General features: G+C 45.4%; 1 pseudogene; it reads right to left on the bottom strand.

The window, feature by feature from the left end:
* Positions 1 to 2,134: 2,134 nt before the first annotated feature.
* Positions 2,135 to 7,838, bottom strand: LOC136452355 (aldehyde dehydrogenase family 2 member C4-like; annotated as a pseudogene).
* Between the last annotated feature and the right edge of the window lie 7,345 nt (positions 7,839 to 15,183).

Raw genomic sequence — 15,183 nt, 5'->3', positions numbered from 1 at the left:
GAGGGGTGACGGCGGCGGCTTCCGGCGAGGTAGGTGGGTCCTTCTCTGGATCTGAGCCCTCTTTCTCCTCCTCCTCCTCTTCTGGATCTGGAGCTGAGGGACGCGGTGATGGCTAGGGTTATGGCGAGCTCTGTTGTAGTAGGCTTGTTTTGCTATCGCAACAAGTAATATTTTTTTGTTGCATTAGTCTTTTTTCTGATGTTGCATCTCACATTGCGCTTTTTGTTTCTGTTGTTGCAGTAGCGTTGTTTTGCTGTTGCAACAAGTATTTTTTCTTTGTTGCATTAGTCTTTTTTTATGTTGCATCTCACATTGCCCTTTTTGTTTCTGTTGTTGCAGTAGCGTTGTTTTGTTGTTGCAACAATTAATTTTTCTTTGTTGCATTGGTCTTTTTTTGATGTTGCATCTCGCATTGCGCTTTGTTTCTGTTGTTGCAGTAGCTTTGGTTTGATGTTGCAACAAATAATTTTTCTTTGTTGCATTAGTCTTTTTTTCCTGATGTTGCATGTCGTATTGCAGTAGCTTTGTTCTATTGTTGCAGTCATTTTTGTTCTGATGTTGCAGTAGACTTGTTCTGATGTTTCACCTCGTATTACGTTTTGTTTGATGTTGCAAACAATTTTCTGATGGGAGGGCGATGAGGATGCGACACACCTAGCTTGGGGGAATGGATGATGCGGCGGGCGAGCGGGTTCTGTTCTATTCCCATGGCGGGGCAGGCGGTTTTGGGAAGCGGGGAACGGCGTTCCGTTCTATTCCTGCTGGGGGGTCAGGGTGGGGAAGAGAAGTGAGCGGCGTTTTCCATTCGTATTCTATCCTGTGTGGACAATGGCAGGCGGGTTTGGGATGGCTCGGTGCGAAGGGCCCGACGTCCTGACGCGTCTCACGCGCCGAACGTCCGAGCACTAGCAGCGTCGAAATTATGATGTAGGTTCAGCAGTTCCAAAGTTGCATAGAGGAAAAAGCATCCAAACTCATTTAAGAAGTTCTGAAGTTTCGCAAAGGACAAATGCCTGAACTCATTTCAGAAGTTTTGACCTGATTACCTAATTTGACGTGTGCTTTTGATTTCTTCTCTCAAGTTTTGCTTCTGCGTTTGTTTTCATTGTGTTTCTGTAGTAGTTTCTGGGCTCAGTAGATCCAATGAGTTGTGTTTCTATATAGCATTGTTACTAGGCTCAGTTGATCCAATGTAACTATGTGAGCTTGGCGATTACTAGAAGAGAAGTCAACAATTAATTTTGGACATGCCTAGATTGTTTCTAGGAAAAATTATTTGCTTCGCATTCACTTCCTTCTAGTCATTACACTCCCTAAGCTAAAATATGACCAACTTTGATGGATAAAGGTAATGTGTATTTGGTCAGTACTAGACTATTTTTTTATAATATGCTCCTCTGTCCCTAAAGAAATAGATTCCTAGAGGCATCTTGAGTCAAACTTTTTAAATTTTGACCGAATTTCTAGAAAAAAATCGAATTAGTATCATTAGATATACCATATAATATATTTTTATAATATGATTTATGTCATAGATGTTGTTACTCTTTCCTAAGTTAGTCAAACTTAAGATAGTTTGACTTGTACGGATTCTAGAAATTGATTTATTTTGAGACAGAGGGAGTAATGAAAAACATATGACCAAGCCACTAAGACATCTTGTCCAAGCTAAACATGAATTTATAAAACACTAGAGTTTATATGGTTTACTTATAACTACAATTATATATCACAGAACAAAAGCCTCTCGCTAGCATAAATGAACGCCTGTTAGGAGGCTGGCCTATAATAACAGAGACCCACCTCTGAAAATGGTCTGAGTTTTCAAAGGTGGAATCTTTTAAGAGGCTTGCCTTTGTTAATACATTTTAAGAGTAGGTACTATACTGTGCGTCTTCATAAATATGCCAACCACTTCTAAAAAAACGCTGTGTATTTTTAGAGATATGAATATTGTTTTTGACCGTCTTTGTAAATTAAATGGGCTATCTCCTAAATCGTTTGTGTAGCAGTGGTAATGACAACCCGTGACCAGGAAAAAGAAAGACTATTGCCAAGACATCATCTTGTGTTTCTCAAAAAAAAAAAAATCATCTTGTCCAAGCTATACTTGAATTTATAGAGCACTAAAGAGTTTATATGGTGTATTTAGCATACTATATATCACAGAACGAAAACCTCTGACTCTCGCCAACATAAATGTCGAACGCCTGTTCATGTTCTGCAGCTACACATCAGCCACAAACCAGAGACAACACAAGCAGCAACTCTGCTGTGAGCACGCACGCATCATGTACACTGCACAAGAAGAGATCAATGGTTCCACCGCTCCCGGGCCGGTGGCAGTCGATAGCTCCACTCAATACCACGGCGAGTCCGGGAGCGCAGTGATGACGCTCTTGACCTGCAGGTACTTCTCCATGGCTGCCGAGCCCCTGGTCCCGGCCGAATCCGCTCATCTTGTACCCGCCGAAGGGCGCGTCCGGGTCGAAGGCGTAGTAGCAGTTCACCCACACGGTGCCCGCGCGCACCGACCGCGACACCCGGTTGGCGATGTCCAGGCTCTTGGTCACGATGCCGGCGGCGAGCCCGTACTTGGTGCAGTTGGCCTTCTCGATCACCTCATCAACCGTCCTGGAATGCATGATGGAAGAAGAGATGTGCAAGCAACGACGGTCAGTCAGAATGCAAGGGATTGGCTTCCATCATACCAATTTCGGTGTTAGTGTGTGGTGTACGTACCTGAACTTCATAAGGGACATGACGGGACCGAAGATCTCTTCCTGCGCGATCTTCATGTCCTCCTGCTCAATCCATCCATCCATATGAGCATGCGTCAGTGACTTGCCATTGTTTCTAATTGCAGTAATGTATGTATTTTCGATGTGTTGTGCTTGTCGAACTTACCGTGACATCGACAAAGATGGTGGGCTCAATGTAGTACCCTTTGTCGGCGGCGGGCTTGCCGCCGGTGAGCAGGGTCGCTCCCTCGCTCTTGCCATGCTCAATGTACTTTAGGACCCTCTCAAATTGGTCCTTGTCAACCTAGCACGACGAACAAATTTATTCATTCAGATCCTTTCGCCATGAACTTGACTAGACGACAGTCAAACAGAGCACATGCTCCGATATGATCATACCTGAGGACCCATGTTGGTGGTGACATCGAACGGGTCTCCAACCTTCCAGCTCTGCGCGGCCTCCACGGCCTTCTTGACGAACTCGTCATAGATCCCTTCCTGCACGTACACGCGCGATCCCGCGACGCAAACCTCTCCCTGGATTTACATGCATGTTTCATCATCAGGCATCGTCAGAACGGGTCTCGGTTGTTAACCAAAAAGAATTCTGCAGTCTGCACATCAGCATTTGTACAGTGTTGCCTGCAATGCAACGCCATACCTTGTTGTAGAAGATGGCGAGCCGCGAGAGGTTGACGGCCATGTCGACGTCGGCATCGTCGAAGACGATGAGCGGTGACTTGCCGCCGAGCTCCAGCGAGACCATCTTGAGGTTGCTCCGCGCGGCCGACTCCATGATGAGGCGACCCACCTCTGTGGAGCCGGTGAAGGCCACCTGAACAATCCAATGTGAATAATCCAATGTGCCAAGCCAAGTGGTTCAGACGACTAGCGACCAGTGCGGCGTGCTCACGCTGTCGACGTCCATGTGGGAGGTGAGCGCGGCGCCGGCGGTGGGGCCGAACCCGGGGACGACGTTGATGACTCCGTCCGGAACGCCGGCCAGCTTGGCGAGGTGCGCGTAGTAGAGCGCGGAGAGCGGCGTCTGCTCGGCGGGCTTGACGACGACGGTGCACCCGGCGGCGAGCGCCGGGCTGACCTTGAGGAAGAACATCATGGTGGGGAAGTTCCACGGGATGATGACGCCCACGACGCCGACGGGCTCCTTGAGCGTGTACCCCTGGTACTTGCCGGAGACGCGCAGCACCTCGCCGTGGATCTTGTCGGCGGCGCCCGCGTAGTAGCGCAGCATCTGCGTCGCCGCGGGGATGTCGATGATCTTGCCCAGCAGCACCAGCTTCCCGGCGTCCGCGCCGTCCAGCGCCGCCAGCTCCTCCGTGTGCTGCTCCACCAGGTCCGCCAGCTTGCTCATGATCCGGCCCCGCTCCTGGTGGTTCGCGCGGCGGCGACATCATTTCATTTCAGTACGGTACCACCAAATTTGCATTGTCAGATAAGCTACAGTGACTTTTGCAAGTTTGCATTGCAAATGGCAAAATGAGCTGCGGCCTGCGGGGACTTACATAGCCTGACATGCGGGGCCACTTGCCGTGCTCGAAGGCGTCCCGGGCGGACTTGACCGCCAGGTCCACGTCAGCTTTGTCTGCCTCTGCTACGTAGGCCAGCACGTCGCCGGTTCGTGGGTCCCTGGTCTCGAACGTCTTGCCTGCGAAACGAATGTAGCTCTTTCTAATCAATCCGTCATGTTTGGAAAAATACAATTCTAACATAGTACTAGGTCAAGATATGCTAAATTTAATCAAATTTATTAAAAATATCAATATTTATGAATTATGATACCAAATTAGTATGGTTAGATTCGTAATGAAATATATTTTGTTGTATACCTATTTTATTTATAAAATAAATATTTATATTTTTTCTATAAACTTGATCAAACTTTAGAAGGTTTCACTAAAGATAGCTAGAGCTACAATTGTCCTTTTTCGGACACAAGCAGATGCAGGGATGAACTTTCAAGGGACTTGGGCATGCTGAGAAGAAAAGGGAAAGGAAGAACTAGGAACATCAACAATTTGGATTAAAATTCTTCATGGGTGCATCTTTATGGTTTTGAACTTTGTTGCGTGGTATCACAAAAACTAATGACGAAGGGGGAGTGGCTAAAATGTGAGAGTAGGGTCATGACTCATGTTTATCTAGTTACCCGAAGTCAATTAATTTCCATTAAACAATGTGGTCATGCATAGAGTTGAACATTTTTTTAAAACAAATTATTTTTTAAACAAATGTGGGTCTTTATGTGGATGAGATAGAGATTATAAAACTACCTTTATGCCATCCAATCAGGTCAAACTATGTTCCAAATATACACGTTCATATATATCCTTATAATCTAATCTAATAGTCGAATAAAACCAACTAAAAGTAGACAATACATGGGTAAAAGAAAATTTTACACATACATCGTATCCCTTCCCATGACAAAGTAAGGGTATTACGGGCAACTTATTATATTTCAATCACCCTGGCTCATAAATTATTTTTCACTAACAAAAATCTATAATCTTGTTAGCTATAATCCAGATTATTATAATTTCTACAACGTGCCCTGTAAAACGTCTCAAAAGTGGCAGGGAGCTTTTTTTTTCTGGAACTAAACTTTGTTCCACGAAAAATGTATGTACATTGCACGAATATCACATAAACCTCCCATATTCCAAATCAGACTTAAAAGTCGGTCAAAAGAAAAGAAACAGGCTTAAAAGGTTTGTGAAACCTAGCAAAGGAGTTTTTCCTAGGTGGTGTCGTGTGGACTGGGGAAAAAAAGAAGTGGTGGTTATTAGCAAAGGTGGACACGGTAACTGACACACACGGCCCCCCAGTTGCTGAGCATGACGTCATGGATGCGTCATGGGGCATGAAGTCCACGGGTAGTATTACGCCGCGGCTGCTGCAGGTTTCGTTTCACACAAGTCGAACGTCGAAGGCAGGAGATGCGGAAGCAAAAGAAGACCCTTGAACGCCCAGATTTTTTTTTTTTATAAAGGATAGTTTATATCCGGCTTCATCTGCACTAGGGTAGAATTAGACTAATTATTAAAAAATTTAGGCCGACGGCCGACGCACAAGAACCAAAACGAGTCTACAATCAGACTCGAGGATAACAAAGCGTGAAGTAGATCCTGACTACTATAGTGCGTTTGGCTTTGGCACGTCATCTCATTTTCAGGAAATTTCGTAAGTTGTTTGGTAGTAATAAAGCTCTTGTTTCAATGTATGGAATGGGTTTCAGTAAAAATATTTATTTTATAGAAAAATAACAGGAGGAAGCAGCCAAACAAAGTATTCCATGCCCAGGCGAGCTAATCGATAGGGAATTTGGCATCCTCACCTCAGGACTCATGTTCCCTTGTACTATACATATTATTATTATAATATCCTCTATCCAATAAGCACCGGTGCCTTTGTTTCCATCACATTATCGTATAAACTACTACTGGTTGAGTAACATTATATATATATATATATATATATATATATATATATATATATATATATATATATATATAATAATAATAATAATAACTAGTGTTCTTCTTGTGATGTGACAGCAACAGGCAACATCCGTCGTATAGGAAGTACTAGGAAAAAAATGTAAACGGTTGGAGATGCCCTTTTTTTATTTACAAGTTTATAGTGGTTGAAAAAAATGTAAACCGTCAATTAGTTCATATAGGATGGTGGAAAAATATGAAGTACTAGGAAAGTATCAAAAAATACAAAAAAATGTGGGACTAGTATCTAAACATGTGGAACCAGGTAAAAAGAGAGAGAGAAAAGATAGTTCATGCCACACCCACCGAGACCGAGGTGTGCCTACCCTGTAGTCCAGTACCCATCCATGACCACGGCCGCCGCCATCGCGATGACGCACGCCGATCTCGTCGCGGACGACAACAGCAGCCGCCGGGCGTGCCTGGCGTCCGTCCCTTCCCATGTGTAGCGCCCACCGTAAATAAAAATAGAGATGGCAACGCAACAAAGGCCCTTGTTTGTTTGTCAAAATAAAAAATAGAAAGTAGGAAAAGTACTCGTAGTACTTGAAGGCTCTTTTTTTGGCGATGCAACCAACTGAATGGAAAAATAACCTGAGCATATATATATATATATATATATATATATATATATATATATATATATATATATATATATATATATATATATATATATATATATACACACACACACACACACACACACTAGTTTTGCGAAGGCTCTGGTGGAATAAAATTGTTCCAATTGGGAAATTTTAATATTTTTTTGTTAAGAAATAAGGTTGCAAGAAATATCCTGCACGGTGTCGCTTTTTTTTTAACCCCTGGAAGTCTGGTAGATACTACCCGGCAGTTCCGGGCGAGTCGGCGAGAACGACGACGGCAACAATGCAGGTTGCACATATGCGTCGCTGGAACAAATTAAACAACTGTATCTACTGGCATCTCAACGAACAACGTTGACGGACCCAACAAAGACGTTGCAGCACAAGACGATACATGCATAGATCCAGATTTCACGCGTATAGGAACATATATACCTAATTGGAACATGTACGCATGGACCAGCAAAATGCAAAGTTGACGGGGTCTATCGGATGGTTGGATGCATATATTATGAACACAGCTTTTCATTCCTCTAGAAAAGTTATATAGTGCTGTATTGGTTGCAATTATATAGCATAAATAAAAAACACTGGAACTCTAAAAAAAATTTCAGAAATATTCCAATACGGCGGCTTCGATGGAAACAGCCCAAAAACAAAACCCAGTTATGCAGCAGCCTGTGGAAAGAAAAAGGAGGCGCCGAGTTTTAAGGCGAAGGCGAAGGCGAAGGCGAAAGCAATATACCTATTCCTAGTGATCATCTCGATCGAGTTCATTCAATTTAGAGCTAGGAATGAAGAAGAACGAAAGGAATGGAACGGTACCGGAGGCGGCGTCGACGAAGCCGCCGTTGATGAAGAGCTTGGTGAACTTGATCTCCGGCACCACCACGCCCGCCGGCGCCGCCTTGCCGTTGCTCGCCATTGATGCCTGCTAGCTGCCTCTGCCCCTCCGTCGACTCGTCTCTGATGGATGGAGAAGAGTCCTGGAGATCGATCCTGCTGGCCTCGGGCCTCTTATATATATATATACACACACGGGAAGAGAGAGAAAGAGAGGACCGGACGATGTACTCGCTGGGGCGTTGGACTTGAGAAAGCAGAATATATTTATTCACTATGTTTATTTATGTGAAATATGTACAGTCATCTGCTCTAATAGTTGGGCTTTATACTGTGTCTCGAAGATTTATGAACGATCATGTCATCTGCTCTAATAATTAGGCTGACGGACCCAGGATTTTAGAGTATGGTATGCCCATGGCAACAAAATATTTGGATGAACAACATAAAAAGTTCAAAAGAGCCAAGACATTTGAATTTTGATTACCTCTGAACGAAAAAATCAAATCGAGGTACTGGATCAGTAGGGCTCGCCAGCTCCTGCGGCTCAGGTCGTGTCGAGCAAGCAGCTCTGGCTCCGCAGCTGCCGGGGGGAGCGGGGCGGCAGGGGGGGATGGGGGGCGCCAGCGCCGTGAGCGGCCGCGCGGGCGGGCAGCCTGGCGGCGGCGCGGCGCGATTCCGCATCCGTCGAACTCGAACGTTCCAAGCTGTTGGCTGCCTTACCCCTATGGTAGCCTCCTGATGGGTTTGGGGAGTGGGGAATTAGAGATTAGGGAGTGGGAAGGCCAGATGGGCCATTGGGCCGTCCGCTTAGGTATGGCCTATGGGGTGTGGGCTGCTTTTCAGTTAGATGCGAATTATAGGTAGAAAATAGTGAAGAGTCGTAATTTTGAGACCTTAACTATATTGTACATGTATATACCTCTAAGAACCACTAAAATTTTTCCCAAAAATATTGGGTATGCCTGGGAATACCCGGGCACAACTGTAGGTCCGCCCATGTCTATACCATGTGTGCAGATGCGTGGTACTCGAAACATGGTTTCGTGTTAAATTATTTGTGTTGACTTTAAAATAGAAATGTTGTCTTGTGTTAAATTTGGATTAATGATATGTGCACGGCAAAAGTCAGGTGATGTGAGATGAGGCGACAGACAAAAAAAGGTGCGGGGGGTGAAAAATTCTCCATTTAATATTAAACAAATAAATGCTAGTGCAATAGGAAAATGGAATCCCATGTGTAAATGATAATAAGCTAGTAACTTTTATTGAATTTAATTAGGCTTGCTCAACCTTAAATCAAATAGATTTTAAATCCCATAATAAATGCTGGTGCAATAGAAAAAAATGAAATCCCGTATGTAAATGATAGGATATTGGCTTAATTTAAATAGATGGCTATTATTTTTAGTTGTTTTACCTTTTAACAAAGGTGAAACATAAGCCACACACCAGCACGTGTGTTGGGCCGCAAAAAGCTCGCGCGACTAGCCTATGACAGTGGTGCCATCAACAAAAGTTTTGTAACTCTGTTCTCAAGCGAGAAGCGTGAAAGTTAGAGATGGAAGAATGCAATTTTTCACCTTCCAAAGAGTCAAATAAATTCAAGTCTGACCAAATTTATATAAACTATTTCAATATTTTTGATGTCAAATAAGCATTATTAGATTACTTTAAAATAACATATTTTCACAATAAACCTAGAACTATAAATATTTATATCTCAAACATAAAAACGTTTAATTTTATCTCAAATTTATAATTATATATTTTTCTATATAGGAAGTAGTATTAGATACTTTTGCTTTGTATAGATATGGATACGTATATCCGATGCATCATAACGGATCTCAATCTCTACTTGGTGATATCGACGTGGTGCATGTATACATAAATAAATAGAGAAAAATTTATATAAGGCGGTCAACTCTGTATCTGTCACATCAGATAGCTCCATCTGCTCAGCTCAACACGCATGCTGCGTGTCCAAGGTATTTCATCCGCGGTTGCCAACGACCTTACAGACGGCGAGATCAAGGGCGGCTTGCGAGGCGGCCACGTTCTCATGTTCCTCTATTGCTGCCGGCGGCCTGCTTCAATATTCTTCTAGACATCAACAATTTCCCAACAGACTGCAGGTCACAATTACAACAGCATGTGTGGAAATTTTCTTCAGCTTAACTGTTCATACACATACTAAGAAAAGCAGTAGTAGGACGAAATAAAATGTTTCCGAGCAGAAATGGTACCCCGTATCCGTTGAAAATTAAGCTAGAACCGTAACCATAATTTGTCCTGCAAGGTTGCAAATTGCAACAACCGTAAACCCGTCTGATCTGTAAGCGCTAGATCATATGGGGGCTGCTAGTGCGAGTTGGTTCATTTGTTTACAGCCAGAAGAAGAGGTCCAGGCCGGGGGACGGCTAACCTGACGCCACAACGTAACCTCCACAAGTATTGAAATCAGGCTCTTTATTTAATTTATATATGTATATATTGCTCGCCTGATTTAAAATTGATAGACCCAAGTAGCACAAGTCTGATGAACAATCCAAAGAATATTCCCAATTCTTGCATGAGCTCACAAGCAAAGCAACTACTTCAGCCTAATTGGATGCTCGTTGCGACCTTTAAGTAAAGGGAATTCTTGCCACAGGACATCACGAAAACGCATATTTTGCTGCAACACACCGCCAACGCCATCATTTGCTGAGTACCATTATGAATTCGATTATGTTTGCCACAGCACACCGCGACCATTATTTTAATGATTTCCAGAGTTTGGGAGAGAGAAACCTTCTAAAATGACATCAGAAGCCCCTGTGGACCGGCATTGGTCGACCAGACCCGACTTGGTGGAGCCAGACCAGGTTTGAGCCGGACCCGACTAGGTCGAGCCAAACCCTAGCCAAACCAGGTCAATGCCGTCGCAGCTCGTCTTCTCCACTCTCCCTTCCGCCGTCACCACTCTCCCTCGCAGACACTCTCCCTCGCCGCCATCACCTCCCTCACGGCCTCACCGCCACTCTCCGTCGCCACCCGCAACTGCTACCCTCGCCGCGCCCCTCGCTGCCACCCCCGACTCCACCCTCGCCGTCGTAGCCGCCGTGCCATTACATGGATGCGTGAAGATGGCTTCGCCGGTGCAACAGAAGCGGCTCCGCCCGAGCATCGATTCACCGTCGAAGGGGGTGAATCTGTCATGGGTTCCTGATGGGTATGCACTTTCCCCTCTTCCACCAATTGTTTGTTGTTCTTGTCTTGCAATGAAATCGAGGACGATTTAGTTAGGGTTTTCACGAATTCTTGTTCTTGTCCACTCTTTTAAGGATGGACATTAGTTCTGCAATACGGATAGCGGTGCGTGTCTGTCGATGTTTTACCACCGATAGCCTACCACGGGGGTACCCGGGGCAGTATGTTCGGGTTTCGGCGTATGCCGAACTTGATGGTTAACGCAAGAGACAGCCGATTTATCCTGGTTCAGGCCCTCGATCGTAGATCGAGTAATAACCTTACGTCCAGTCGGCCTTAGCCTTTTGCGTTGGATTGATTGTCAAGTGTTATGTTGTACAATGGTTGTCCCGTCTTAGGAGTCCTGCCCTCCTTTATATAGTCAGGAGGCCAGAGTCCTAGTCCGTTTACAATGAGATTTCCTAGTAGGATTACTTAATAGCTATACTACTAAGATTACATGGGGAGAATCCTAGTTGGACTAGATATTCTCTCTCCCTTGCGGGGTATCCTGTGGGTCCCGCATCGACAAGCCCCCGAGCACTTCATGGTTGAGCTCCGAAAGTCTCGCTTTACTTCTTCAAGTCTTGTTGAGTAGGAACAAAATGTCATCCGAGTACTTTCTGGAGTGAAACCTTGTAGCGCTTCTTGGGATCTTCGAGTGGTGAGTGCTTTTTGAAGAAAAAGTACATCCACCTGGTTGTAGCCCCCGAGCCTCTCGCTATTTGGAACAAGGAGCTGGAGGATCTTGTCTTGATGTTGCTCTGATTGTTCATTGAAGTTTTATGAAAAAGAACTTGAATATGGCTCGTTCCGGGTTCTTTTTGTCGTAGTGTCTTGAAGTGATCTACGTTGAGGAAGTCTTTTGGTGACGTGCGCTTTTTCGAAGAAAAAGCGCACTCACTGAGTGTAGCCCTCGAGCCTCTTGCTATTTGGAACAAAAAGTTGGAGGGTCTTGATTCTTGTCTTCAAAAAATTCTGTGGCTATGTATCCTGCTTTCTCCGAGTTCTTCTTTTTTAGAAAAGAAGTCGGATGAAGAGTCTTGATGTGTTGTCGTCGTTGTAGTCTTGAGCTTCTTGTATTCTTGGTCCTTTGTCTTTGGTTCCGAGCCTCCGGGGGGTAGTTAAAATGAAAGGCCGAGCTCCCTAGCTTAGTGTTGATTAAGCTATGATGTTGGCCGAGGCCCCGAGCGTATATCCATGTTGTTTTGTTCGGGAAGAACTCGGATGCGAGGTCTTGGCGTATTCTTTGATAGTCTGCTGTTGTCAGATGTAGTTGTATGGTGGTGGTTGAGTGTAAATGCCTTTTGTTCACGGGTTGTACTGTGCTGGTATATTCTTCCGAATATGCCCGTCTTCGAGTACTGCCTCTTCTCGCCTGAGTCGTCCATTATTGTGTCCTGTCTTTTCACTGTGTCCTTTGTTAGGCTTATTTCGTTGGTACTGCTAGTCCATGTGCGCTGATCCTTTGGTCTATAAATACTATCCCGGAGTGCTTGTTTTCATTCATTGGATACTCTGTTGAAGCCTTGGTGGTCATGAACATGGTAGTTTGTGAAGTAGAGCAGCCCCCGGGCATGTTTTGTAGTTTCTGTGTGTCTTGTCGTAGCTGGAGGAAATCTTGTGATAGGGATTAGAGGTAGGCTAATCCCGCGACAACATTGTGCCAGGATGTACGTGGTGGTAGTTGGAGGAAGTCTTGTGATGTGGGCTTCGTTCCTTCATCCGGCAGTTCTGGGTTGATCCTCGTCGCCTGTCTTGAGACCGTCCGGTGCAGATCAACACCATATCCAGCATCACATCAGTCTTGGGTAGACAGATGCCCGCCGGCCTTCTCTGCTCCATGTTGCCCTGCCGTGCTGCCGATTTCCGCCTTGGATGCACTGCGTTCGTCCTTTGAAGAAAACAGTGTAGCTGATGGCGGTCTGTCCTTCCGAGTAGCAATTTGGGACACGTAGTCGTTCCAGAGCCTAGTCGTGTCCGTGTTCCTCTTTGCTACTTTGCTTTTCGTGGTGCCGAGTTCGTTGGGTCTTGTAAGATTTGTAATCTTCTATTTTTGAAGTCACTTGTAATGTAACGAATCTTGTCTTCTGAGTTGTCTTTGACTTTTCTGTTGTGATCCCTGTCGTTCATGAGACTACCGAGTTCTTTCTTACATAACCGGGTTCTTTTGTTCCTCGTGAGGTAGCCCTTTTTTTTCTTCTTGGTTCAACGAGTTGTTCTTGTGGCTATCTGATAACCTTGTTGTGGTGCTGCGCGGATAAGTCTGAAATCTGCCCGTTGGTTTGTACCGTTGTGTGGATTCGTGCCCTCCATCGTTTTAGCTGCGTCAGTAAATGGACCGTTGCGTTCCCACGCTGTGCTTTAACGGGCCTTATGGGCCGTTTGTATCACTGAGAAATCTATTTAAAGACCTTTTATCTTCCTTTCCCTTGTCGCCCAGCTCTTGCCTTTAAACCCTAGTTCTCAGAAACCTGCCGCCGTCATTGTCGTCATCGCCCGAGCACCATCATTCTAGCTTCATCCTCCTTAGCACCTTTGTTGCTTCCGCCAGTTCATGGGAAAGAAGAAGACCGCAAGCAAGTCTCAGGCGACCTTCGTGGACGAGGAGTCATCCCTGTCTTTGATTGAAAACCAGGAGTTCGTGGCCATGAGGGCAGCTCAGAAGGTTTGGCCGGCTCCAACAACCAGCGAAGACCAGCTGCGCGAGCTCGTTAGTGATGGCTTGATCCAAAGCAAAGTCATCGCTGAATGGAGAGTTCCGGGTGAGCATCGGGTTCCAGCCCCGGGTCCTGGTGAGATTGTCCTTTTTGTTTCTTTTGTCCGCGCTGGACTTTGTCTTCCTGCTTCCGTCTTCCTTCATCAGTTTCTTGGGTATTTCGGGGTTAGTCTGAACCATCTAACCCCCAATGCCGTTCTCCATCTTTCTGTTTTTGTTCACCTTTGTGAAGCCTTCCTTGGGATCCCTCCTTCTCTATCTCTTTTTCGCTTTTTCTTTCGCCTGAAACCTCAACCCCGCCGTGAGGAAACTAGTGCCCTCGGAGGTTGCGGGATTCAGTTTCGCCAGGGTCTCAAAATTAAGTTTTTTGACTATGACCTGGTTGATTCTGTCAAAGATTGGCGTGCCGAGTGGTTTTACGCTGCCAATTTGATCCCTTCTCTTGTTGTTCACTCTGGATCCGGTCCTGTGGCGAATGACCGGTGGGACAAGAAGCTTGAGTCTCCTGCTGAGATTCAAGCAATCCAGCCACTCCTTGATAGGATTAGCACGTTGAAACAGCAGGGATTGACCGGCTTTGGTATTGTCTCAAGCTTTCTTCGTCGCCGGGTTCAACCCTTGAAAGAGCGGGAACATCTCGGCTTTGAGTATTCTGGGGCCGAGGATCCTTCACGCATGGTCCCAGCTCTTGAGCTGACTGGTGAGGAGGTACTCGAGCGTCTCCAGAAGATGCTGAAAGGAGTGAGCATCATTCCTCCTGCCGTCTCTGAGTACTCGGCCAACAACCCACCCCCAGCTGTGAGTTGTCTATCTTTTTTATTTGAGTTCTTTATGTACTCTTGCTGCATCCGTTCTTGCTTAGCTTTTCTTTGTCTTGGTGTTTTATCTTTTTTCGTAGGAGCTTGGGCGGAATTTTGTCGATCCGATCCCCCTTGGTGTTCTCCCTGCCGTGGCGGAGACTGGGGATCGTCTAGCTGGTACTTCTACAATTAGTAAGTCTAAAGCCTTTACAGCCCTTCCTGGGGTTTCTTTCAGATTTGTTGATGTATATGAAGAGTATGTTCCTCGTCTAGTTCCTCGCGGTCCTCGCAGTGTCCCGAAGAGGGGGCGAATGGACGGGTCTTCGTCTGGCTTGCCTGTCTCCAAGAAGCCTCGCAAACCAAGTACTCCCTCAGGTACTCCAGTTGTTGCTAGCATGCTCTTAGGTGAGCACATTTAATACTCTTTGTTCTTTTATTTTCATGTTTCTCTCTTGAACCGAGTACTTTTCATCTCCTTTTTAGCGGGTGCTCTGGTTTCGTTGGCTGAAGAAGAAGAGGATGATGAAGTTCCCCTCGTCATGCGGCGGTGAGTTGTTTTTCATATTCTTGTTGCATTGAATTTCTCTTCTTTGTTTTGAATTTTAGTCTTGGACTTTCTGAAGTAATCGGAGGTCGGGTGTGAGTTCTTCCGAGGTTCCCGCGTCGACTTCTTCTGAAGCTCCGGTGTCGAGTTCTTTGGTTGCCTCTGTCCCGAGCTGTACC

Source organism: Miscanthus floridulus, chromosome 5 (assembly GCF_019320115.1).
Source record: "Miscanthus floridulus cultivar M001 chromosome 5, ASM1932011v1, whole genome shotgun sequence".
Taxonomy (NCBI): Eukaryota; Viridiplantae; Streptophyta; class Magnoliopsida; order Poales; family Poaceae; genus Miscanthus; species Miscanthus floridulus.
Note: the sequence above shows the minus strand (reverse complement) of the source record. Positions and strands in the feature narration are given on the sequence as shown.